This window comes from Triticum aestivum, chromosome 3A (assembly GCF_018294505.1).
Source record: "Triticum aestivum cultivar Chinese Spring chromosome 3A, IWGSC CS RefSeq v2.1, whole genome shotgun sequence".
NCBI classification, from domain to species: domain Eukaryota; kingdom Viridiplantae; phylum Streptophyta; class Magnoliopsida; order Poales; family Poaceae; genus Triticum; species Triticum aestivum.
The window spans coordinates 716,722,426-716,733,787 of record NC_057800.1 but is presented as its reverse complement, the minus strand read 5'-3'; positions in this window follow the sequence as shown (position 1 = coordinate 716,733,787).

Sequence of the window (11,362 nt, the reverse complement as noted above, 5' to 3'; positions counted from 1 at the left end):
TTGGCCCAGTGCACCTTTGCATGGGCAAAAGCCCGGCGTGCACCTTCGATGCAGACGGACCGCTTGATGACCCCCAGCCATGGGCAGGCATCCACAAGCCACCTCACCAGGCCGAAGTAGCTGTTGGGAAGGGCTTCGCTAGGCCACATCCGGACTATAAAGCCCTTCACGGCCTGTTCGGCCGCCTTGTGCAGCTCGACCAGTTGCTTCAGCTGGTTGCTCACAGGCATCAGGTGTTCGGTCCCAGTATACTGAGACCAAAACAGCTTCTCCGTCGAGCTTCCCTCCTTGGCCTAGTAAAACTTTGCGGCATCCGACATGTTGCGGGGCAAATCTGCGAATGCTCCTGGACAGCTGCGGACTCTGGTAAGTAAGAAGTAATTTACTTTCACATGCTTGCTTTGCATATTGAATGCCTTACCCGTTGCTATCTTCCTTATCGCCTCAATTTCCTAGAGGGCCTTTTGGGCTTCAGCCTTGGCATTCTTCACGCTCCCAAGGGCTGCGGCAAGCTCAGACTCTCGCATCTTCGAGTCAAGCTCCAAAGCCTCGTGCTTCGTCACGAGAGCCTGGAGCTCTTGCTGCACCTCGCCCACCCGTGCCTCTTGCTTCTCCCGCTCGGTGCGTTCCTTGGCCGCTTTGTCTTCGACCTCGGATAGCGTTTGCTTTAGGGTCTCCACCTCGGTCGTGGCCCCTAGCACATTCATGATGATCCTATCATTCCGCAACCGCATTTTCTTTTTATATATATAGACAAGGTATTACTTACCTTTGTTCTCCTCGAGCTGCCTCTTGGCAAGGCCGAGCTCTTTTTCGGACCCCTCGAGGTCCTGCTTTAGTGCGGCGACCTCCGCAGTCAGTGCGGCAGAGGCCAGCAGCGAAGCCTGCATACGCATACAGACACACTTATATTAGACTCCTGCATATTTTATTTGATCCTATATTCGAATTTTCTTTGTGAACACCAAACAGAGCATCAAGGGCTACTGTCTATGCGGTAATATTTTTCCTACGCTTTCAATATTTACCTTAAAGCCTGTTAGAAGGCTGGCATAGGCTTCAGTCAGTCCGCTCTTGGCGGACTAAACCTTCTTGATCACCACACTCATAATAGTACGGCGCTCTTCGTCAATGGAAGTGCCGCAAAGCGCTCCCAGCAGGTTGTCCGGTGCCTCTGGATGGACAGAGGTCATCGGCACGGGCGTTTTACCCCTTCTGGAAGGGGGCCGCCTGCCCGAGTCTGGAACCACTGGAGGTTCCGACACGGTGTTCAGTTGTGAGCCGAGCTTGGAGCCCCCGGGAGCCTTGCTCCCTTTGCACCTGGAGTCCGGAAGGTCGCCTTGAGGCGCCTCCGGGACTGTCTCCCCTCGGCTCGGTACCCCTTGAGACAACACCTCGGCATTGTCCGCAGGGCAAGGGGAGGAGGTGGTCGGAAGTGGATCACTATCCATATCCGACGAATCCAAGGAGCCGTCCGACGAGGATACGTCGATACGGGCTTGGGGCGGTCTGCATAATCATATTCGGCGTTAGGAGAAGCAGTGCGACAAAGGAGTGCTATGAGTTACTCTGGTATCTGAATACGTACGACTTCGCCAGGGGCTTGGCCCTGAGCAGCCACTCGTTTTCGCCTTCAGCGGCGGTGGTGGAACAGTCCGGAAGGAGAGTCCTTCCTTTCTTGGACCCTTCAGCCTCCCCGGTTGGGGCGGCCTTCCTTTTCTTGTTCCCTCGGATGGAGAGGGAGCATCTTCATCTTCCTCCTCCTCATCTTCATGGGAGGAGTGCGTCGCGGAGTTATCGGACGATGAGTCCGATACCACCTGTCGCCGAGAACTCTTTCGGGTTCCCTTGGCCTTCTTCTTGGTCTTCTCCGGCACCTTAGAAAGAGCCGGAGTCAGCATCTCCGTCAGGAGAGCACCCGTAGTGTCTTCGGGCAAAGGGGCCGGGCAGTCGATCTGCTCCGATGCCTCCACCCAGTCCTGTTAAAGGCATGAGAGCTCAGACCCCGCACAGGGTTAAGCTATGGGAAATAAATATCCTGCCAAATGTACAAAACTTACCGGATTCACAGGGCGCTTCGCGCTTAGCCCGCGGTCCTCGGTGAGAGAGGGAGGGACCTTGGCGCCCTTGAACAGCACCCTCCAGACGTCTTTGTGCATCGTGTCGAAGAGCTCACTTAGAGTCTGGTGCCGGGCCGGGTCAAACTCCCATAAGTTGAAGTCCTGTTGCTGACACAGGAGGATCCGGCGGAAGAGCATGACTTGGACTATGTTGATAAGCTTAAGTTTCTTGCTTGTCATGTTCCGGATACATTTCTGGAGTCCGTCCAGCTCCACCGATGAACCCCAGGATAGACCCTTCTCCTTCCAGGAAGTGAGCCGCGTGGGGATTCCGGATCGAAACTCGGGGGCCGCTGCCCAGTTGGTGTCGCGCGGCTTGGTGATGTAGAACTACCCTGATTGCCACCCCTTTATGGTCTCCACGAAGGAGCCCTCGAGCCATGTAACGTTGGGCATCTTGCCCACCATGGCTCCGCCGCATTCTGCCTGTTGGCCACCCACCACCTTTGGCTTGATATTGAAGGTCTTCAGCCACATGCCGAAGTGCGGCCGGATGCGAAGGAAGGCCTCGCACATGACGATGAACACCGAGATGTTGAGGATGAAGTTTGGGACCAGATCATGAAAGTCTAGCCCATAGTAGAACATGAGGCCGCGGACAAATGGATGGAGGGGAAACCCCAGTCCGCGGACGAAGTGGTGGAGGAAGACCACCCTCTCGTGGGGTTCTGGGGTAGGGATGACCTGCCCCGCGGCTGGCAGCCGGTGCACGATATCTGCGGCTAAGTATCCGGCTCCGCGTAACTTTTTGATATGCCCCTCCGTGACGGAGGAGGCCATCCACTTGCCTCCCGCTCCGGACATGTTTGGAGAGAGTTGAGGAGGAGGATGCGGACTTGGGCGCTGGAGCTCGAGTGTGCGAGAATGGATGAGCAAGGAGGAAGAAGGCATGGGTAGAAAAAGGTGAGATCTTATCCCTTTATAAGGGCGGACTAGACTATGCGCCCCCACTAGCCTGGTAAAACTCGCTTATCCCCAAGCGCCGTAATTGATGGCGCGGTTGGGTTACCCGCGTCCGTATTGATGAGAATCCCATAATAAGGGGAACACGATCTCTGCTTTGACAAGACGTGTCAAGAAACCGCCTCGCGTTATGTGCGGGGCTGGTTAAAGAAAAACGGTTCAAATAATTACCGGGCCGTGGCGTGATGTCATGCTGCCAAAACGTGCCAGCAGATTAGATTTGTGGAAATATTATTCTCTCTAGGGTGGTATGTGGAACTTGTTTTGCAGGGTCGGACACTATCCTTGTATTCAAACTCTTCTGTGGTGTATTCGGAGGAGGAACCCGCCTTGCAATGCCGAAGACAACACCGCACGCCGGACTCATCATCATTGAAGCCTGGTTCAGGGGCTACCGAGGGAGTCCTGGATTAGGGGGTCTCCGGACAGCCGGACTATATCCTTTGGCCGGACTGTTGGACTATGAAGATACAAGATTGAAGACTTCGTCCTGTGTCCGGATGGGACTCTACTTGACGTCGAAGGCAAGCTAGGCAATACGGATATGTATATCTCCTCCTTTTTAACCGACCTTGTGTAACCCTAGCCCCCTTCGGTGTCTATATAAACCGGAGGGTTTTAGTCCGTAGGACAACATACAATCATACCATAGGCTAGCTTCTAGGGTTTAGCCTCTCCGATCTCGTGGTAGATCAACTCTTGTAATACCCATATTATCAAGTATAATCAAGCAGGACGTAGGGTTTTACCTCCATCAAGAGGGCCCAAACCTGGGTAAAACATCGTGTCCCTGCCTCCTGTTACCATCCGCCTTAGACGCATAGTTCGGGACCCCCTACCCGAGATCCGCTGGTTTTGACACCGACATCCATGACAAGAATTATCAAATCGAGTAAGGTGGAGACGGGATTGGGGCGGCCAAGGTGTCCAAAAAATAAGAAATGCCTATGGTCAGTATGTGGAATATTCGCTCAGCCGGTTTCATTTAGGAGCATCATTATCTATGGGGTTGTTTTCACAAAAGTGACAGATCTAGGATGTCCATATTAATCTTAAGGCTTGGCACATAATAAAATCATTAGTGTATTATATACTTTGTAGTACTCACTCCCCCTCAAAAAAGCTTGTATTAGATTTGTCTAGATATGGATGTATCTAGATACATATATATCTTTTAATAAAATGTAAGACCAACTTTCTGGGACAGAGATAATATTATTATTATTTTGCAAGAAAACTTCCGCTCTATTCATCTTCAATCATGACAGTACAATGAACACCAGAAATAATATAAATTAAATCCAGATTCGTAGACAACCTAGCGACGACTACAAGCACTGAAGCAAACCAGAGGCACGCCGCCGTCACTGCTCCTCCCTCGTCGGAGCTGGGCAAAGATTGTTTTAGTAGACAGTCAGGAAGACATTGTGCTAAGACCCCATAGAACCAGCACAACACAACAGCAACTGCCGTCAATGAAGCGTAGCATAGATCGGAAGGATCCAACCTGAAAAGACATGAACGTAGACGAACTACGGCCAGATCTGAGCAAACCCACCAAGGACAGATCTGCCGGAGACACATCTCCACATGCCCAGCGACGATGCTAGATTCACCATCGGGTAGGAGGCTAGGTAGGGAGAACCTTATTCCATTTTTAGGGAGCCGCCACCGTCTCGTCTTCTTGAGCAGAACACAAACCCTAATAAAACACGAAGGAACAACTGAAAACAGAGACCTCTTGTCGGCAAGGGCTGAGGTCCACTGCGCCCTTGCATATATAAGGACAAAGACAATGGATAATAATTGCCTTACATATTTAGGAAGATAATTAAAAATGCCACATGCGGCAACGCCAGAAATATATAAGGGCAAAAGAAGAAGAAAAGACGCAGACAACGATCCGGCTCGCTGATCTCTACTTTGTTGCTGCAGGCCGCAGAGACTAGTTCTCGTGGCGAGCAGCGATGAACTCTTTCATGTCCTGAATATGCTGCTTGAGAGCATCCACGGACTTCTCCACCAGCCTTTCACGCTCGATGCGGAGCATGGCATTCTCGTCCTTAAGTTTCTTGACAATGACACCCGTCCTCCTCAAAAAGGTAGTGGTCTCGCCGTGCTGCTTCGTCCTTTCGGTGATCTTCACATTTAGCAGATCGCGCTTGGTGCGGAGCTTCGCCTTTTCCTCCGCTAGTCCCAGATGATGCCAGTAGCACTTTCAAACGAGGCATTCATCTCGTCCTGCAGCTTCATCCAGCCGGAGATCCGATCCATCAGGTCATCGAGCATAGCACGCACGCGCCTGTGAGTGTCCTCGCCTACCCACGAGACATTTTCCCAGGCCGCCGTGGCGCGGAGGACCTCTCTGCTGCATTTGCGGCACGGCAGGACATCTTTGTTGTTTCCGCGGCGCGGCCGAACCAGTCTGCTGCATCGACTGCGCGGTGGGACCTCTATGCTGCTTCGGCAGTGTGGGCAGGACCTTTGTGCTGCTATGGCGGCGCGGCAGGACATGTCGACTGCTTTCGTAGCGCGGGACATCTCTCGTGCTTCCGTTTCCATGCTCGCCCTCCCTGGTAGTAATCTCTCGACCCAGAACTCTTGCGGGCCATGGCAGACGCAAGGGAATGGCGATGAAAGACTTGTTTGTTTTTGTGGATGAGGAGTTGAGGAGGAATGTGCAGTCATCTTGGAGTAGTCATCTTGGAGTAGGTAGTATTTATAACCGAGTACTAATATGCTCCTAAGTGGGAACCGTTTAGGTTTTGATCGGTGTGAATAGGTATGCAATTAAATATAGCGTGGTAGTAATTTGGAATGTGACAGGATGCAATCTCAAAATTTATTGATGGTTCTAGTTTCAAAGTGCAGCACTATTCACAGATGGCGTAACGTGGGCACGCGTTTTCAGCCGCGTATGTGGCGTTTGCACCATAGGGTGCACTGCAATAGGCGATGTCAGCACACATCTTGTTCCATCAATCGTGCGCGCTCGTTATTACCATCGCACATGCTTCTTTTAATTAGAATGTGTGCCCGTCTAGCACACACACCTAGCTCTGTCTAATTGTTTCTGTTTGTTGTGGCTAATCACAAAAAGTTCATTCGTGTGAAGTGTATGCTGTCAATCGTAGACACCTTGATCTGGCTGACCGTTTATTTTGTGTCGCCTAATCACATACAGTTCATCAGTGTGAACTGTATGCCGTCAATCGCACACACACCTTGATTTACCTAACCGTTTCTGTTGTGTTTCCTAACCACAAACAGTTTATCCGGATGAACGGTATGCCATATATCACACACACCTTCATCTGGCTGCCGTTTCTGTCGTTAAGCTCACCGCAAACAGTTCATTCGAGTGAAATGTATGCCATGCATCACACACGCAACTATAATATGAAACGTGTTTGTTGTCTCCGCCATCACAAATGTTATGTATCTTTTTTGACGGTTTTATTACATCACCATTTATGATTAATGCATCACACACAATTTTGTCGAAGGGTCTCTGATTGTAGTGTCGTGTTAGCAACATCCTGCAATAGTGATCTATCACATTGAGCATGTATCTAAAAAGCATAAAACTACACAAAACAAACAAAAAATTGTCCACCTAATATTTTTTTCACAATTTTCCTCTCTTCCATTCTATCTTCATCTATCAAGCGTCCATCTATCTATTCATCTAATTCTACAAAATACTACACACAAAAAATTGTAAAACTAACTAATTTTTTTACATTCAGGGCTCCGGAGCAGCAGCAGAGGAGTGCCGCCCTAGCTGAGACCGGTGACGGTGGGCCGGTGCAGCCACCGAGCAGGGTCGGCAGAGCAGCGGGGCCGGCCGCGCGTGGGGTAGGGGCAAGGGCTGCCGGAGCCGCGGCCAGGGGCGGGGTCGATGTGGCCGGGGTGGGGGTCGAGGGAGGTCGGAGCGGGGTCGAGGGAGGTCGGGGGCAGGGACGAGGAGGCGGGGCGAGAGGTGGCCGAGGCGGGGCAGCGGTGTGCCCGGCCGGGGTGGCGGCACCCTGGAGCTAGGGCAGGGTCGAGGGAGGCTGGGGCGGGCTACGAGAGCGGCGCAGACGGCCGGGGGTGTGATACGTCTCCAACGTATCTATAATTTTTGATTGTTCCATGCTATATTATATCCTGTTTTGGACATTATTGGGCTTTATTATACACTTTTATATTATTTTCGGGACTAACCTATTAACCGGAGGCCCAACCCAGAATTGTTGTTTTTTTGCCTATTTTAGAGTTCCGCAGAAAAAGAATATCAAACGGAGTCCAAATGGAATGAAACCTTCGGGAACATGATTTTCGGAACGAACATGATCCAGAGGACTTGGACCCTACGTCAAGACATCAACCAGGAAGGCACGAGGTAGGGGGGCACGCCTACCCCCCAGGCACGCCCTCCACCCTCGTGGGGCCCATGTTGCTCCACCGACGTACTCCTTCCTCCTATATATACCTACATACCCCCAAACTACCAGATACGGAGCCTAAACCCGAATTCCACCGCAGTAACTTTCTGTATCCACGAGATCCCATCTTGGGGCCTTTTCCGGAGCTCCGCCGGAGGGGGCATCGATCACCGAGGGCTTCTACATCAACACCATAGCCTCTTTGATGAAGTGTGAGTAGTTTACTTCAGACCTTCGGGTCCATAGTTATTAGCTAGATGGCTTCTTCTCTCTTTTTGGATCTCAATACAAAGTCACTACAAAAAAGACACATCCGTGACATTTTGGGCCGAACAATTTCTTTTCTGTCATACATATGACACTTCTATGACTATAATTGTGACAAAACCCGGTATCATCATAGATGTGGCGGGCTCCTACTTCTATGACAAAAAATCATGACAGAAAATGGGCTTTTCGTCCTAGGCGGGCCGGAGACGCATCTGCATAACATTCTTTGGGCCGTCCATGACAGAAAAAACCATGGTAGAAGCAAGGGGGAGGAAAATTTCGGGGAGTTCCCGGTTACGGTGGGAGGTCGGGGGCCGAGCGATGCGCATTTCTCTCGTACATGTACGCGCGTGTGTGCGAGGCGTTGGCTCTAACTGAACCCGAGTGAGGCGTTGGGCTCTAACTAAACCCGAGCGATTGCACTGCAGGCTACGCGTTACTGAACCCGAGCGATCGATCGATGGCTGTTAACTGAACCCGATCGAGCGATTCCTTGGCTACTGCTGCTAACTGAAGCCGATCGATGGGATGAACAGTGAGCGTTGCAGCGGCGGGGGGGGGGGGTTGGATGAACAGTGAGCGGTGGCGTTGCCTCTGGATGAACAGGACCCCGTGGTGTGTTGGAGGGCTGGATGAACAGTAGACGGTGGAGGGGTGCCCGTGGATGGGTGGATGAACAGGACCCCGTGGTGTGGAGGGCAGGATGAACAGTAGACGGTGGAGGGGTGCCCGTGGAGGGGTGGTTGAACAGGACCCCGTGGTGTGGAGGGATGGATGAACAGTAGACGGTGGAGGGGTGGTTGAACAGTAGCCGGTGGAGTAGCGCGCGGTGGAGGTTGGATGAACAGGAGCTCGTGGAGGCTGGAGGAGGTCGACGGTGGATGAACAGTAGCTCGTGGAGGCTGGAGGGGGTCGACGGTGGAGATGAACAGTATCCCGTGGAGTCCCGTTTTGCGGTACGCCACACCCCTCCCGATGAACAGGACCCCTGTTTTGACCGTAGCGCTCCAACAGAAGTCCGTTTCCTCCATTTTGCGGTACGCCACACTCCTCCCGATCAACAGGACCCCCGTTTCGACCGTAGGAGGTCCGTTTCCTCCGTTTTGCGGTATGCCACACCCCTCCTGATCAACAGGACCCGCGTTTCGACCGTAGGAGGTCCTTTCCTCCGTTGTGCGGTACACCAGGCCTCGTTTCCATCGCCTCTTCCGTCCAAGCCCTCCCGATGAACACGACCATGCATTCCGTTCCGACCCATGAACACGACGATGACGCTGTTTCTCCATTCCGACCCAGCCATGTACACGAGCCCTCGCCGTACGTATGCGCGAGTAGGCGTTCGAGACCCCGCCCGTATGTACACATACGTGGCTGTATTTTCTTTCTTGCACCCTGGCCGGTGTACGTACGTGTACATGCTACGTGCGCGCCTCTACTACGACATGTGCGCGCCTCTACATCGACCAGTATGTACGTACACGTTCGCGACCAGAATGTCAACGCTACGTACGCTTCGACCAGGTGGGTCCCGACTGTTAGGCACTTCCTTGCCTGCGAAGATGTAGCTGGTGGGTCCTAGCAGTCAGGGGGCGAATCGTTTTTTTTGCCCGGACGCACTTCCTTTCGTGCGAAGATGTAGCTGGTGGGTCCCAGCTGTCGGGGGGCTGGTGGGTCCCAGCAATCAGGGGGGCGAATCGTTTTTTTTTTGCCCGGATGCACTTCCTTGGGTGCGAAGATGTCGCTGGTGGGTCCCAGCAGTCAGGGGGGCGAATCGTTTTTTTGCCCGGACGCACTTCCTTGCGTGCGAAGGTGTAGCTGGTGGGTCCCAGCAGTCAGGGGGAAACATTTTTTCATGAAATACGGTGGCCTGTCCGGTGGGTCCCTGCTGTCAGGTGGCGGAATCATTATTTTCCGCGTAATAAGGAGGCACTTCTGTGACGCCCCCGATTCAATCGTACACTAATCATGCACGCAAATGTGTACGATCAAGATCAGGGACTCACGGGAAGATATCACAACACAACTCTACAAATAAAATAAGTCATACAAGCATCATAATACAAGCCAGGGGCCTCGAGGGCTCGAATACAAGTGCTCGATCATAGACGAGTCAGCGGAAGCAACAATATCTGAGTACAGACATAAGTTAAACAAGTTTGCCTTAAGAAGGCTAGCACAAACTGGGATACAGATCGAAAGAGGCGCAGGCCTCCTGCCTGGGATCCTCCTAAACTACTCCAGGTCGTCATCAGCGGGAGCGCGTAGTAGTAGGCACCTCTAGTGAAGTAGGGGTCGTCGTCGACGGTGGCGTCTGGCTCCTGGACTCCAACATCTGGTTGCGACAACCAGAAAGAAGGGAAAGGGGAAAAAGGGGGGAGAAAGCAACCGTGAGTACTCATCCAAAGTACTCGCAAGCAAGGAACTACACTACATATGCATGGGTATATGTGTAAGGAGGCCATATCAGTGGACTGAACTGCAGAATGCCAGAATAAGAGGGGGATAGCTAATCCTATCGAAGACTACGCTTCTCGCAGCCACCGTCTTGCATCAAGTAAAAGAGAGTAGATTGAAGTCCTCCAAGTAGCATCTTCAAGTAGCATCTCCATGCAGCATCGCATAGCATAATCCTACCCGGCGATCCCCTCCTCATATCCCTGAGGGAGAGCGACCACCGGTTGTATCTGGCACTAGGAAGGGTGTGTTTTATTAAGTATCCGGTTCTAGTTGTCATAAGGTCAAGGTACAACTCCAAGTCGTCCTGTTACCGAAGATCACGGCTATTCGAATAGATTAACTTCCCTGCAGGGGTGCACCACATAACCCAACACGCTCGATCCCATTTGGCCGGACACACTTTCCTGGGTCATGCCCGGCCTCGGAAGATCAACACGTCGCAGCCCCACCTAGGCACAACAGAGAGGCCAGCACGCCGGTCTAAACCTAAGCGCGCAGGGGTCTGGGCCCATCGCCCTGAGCACACCTGCACGTTGCGTGGGCGGCCGAAAGCAGACCTAGCCTAGTGGCGTTCCAGTCCAATTCGGCGCGCGCCGCTCCGTCGCTGACGTCTGAAGTGCTTCGGCTGATACCACGACGTCGGGATACCCATAACTACTCCCACGTAGATGGTTAGTGCGTATAGGCTCGTAGCCGACTCAGATCAAATACCAAGATCTCGTTAAGCGTGTTAAGTATCCGCGAACGCCGAACAGGGCCAGGCCCACCTGTATCCTAGGTGGTCTCAACCTGCCCTGTCGCTCCGCCACAAAGTAACAGTCGAGGGCCGTCGGGAACCCAGGCCCACCTCTACCGGGATGGAGCCACCTGTCCTTTCAGCCCCCTCGTCAGAATCACTTGCGGGTACTCAATGAGCTGACCCGACTTTAGTCACCATCTGTATAGTATGTATGTATGTATAGTATATACCCGTGATCACCTCCCAAGTGATCACGGCCCGATAGTATAGCAAGGCAGACTGACAAGAACGTAGGGCCACAGATGAATGTACTAGCATCCTATACTAAGCATATAGGATTGCAGGTAGGGTAACAACAGAAGTAACAAGGACAGGCTATGCAGTAG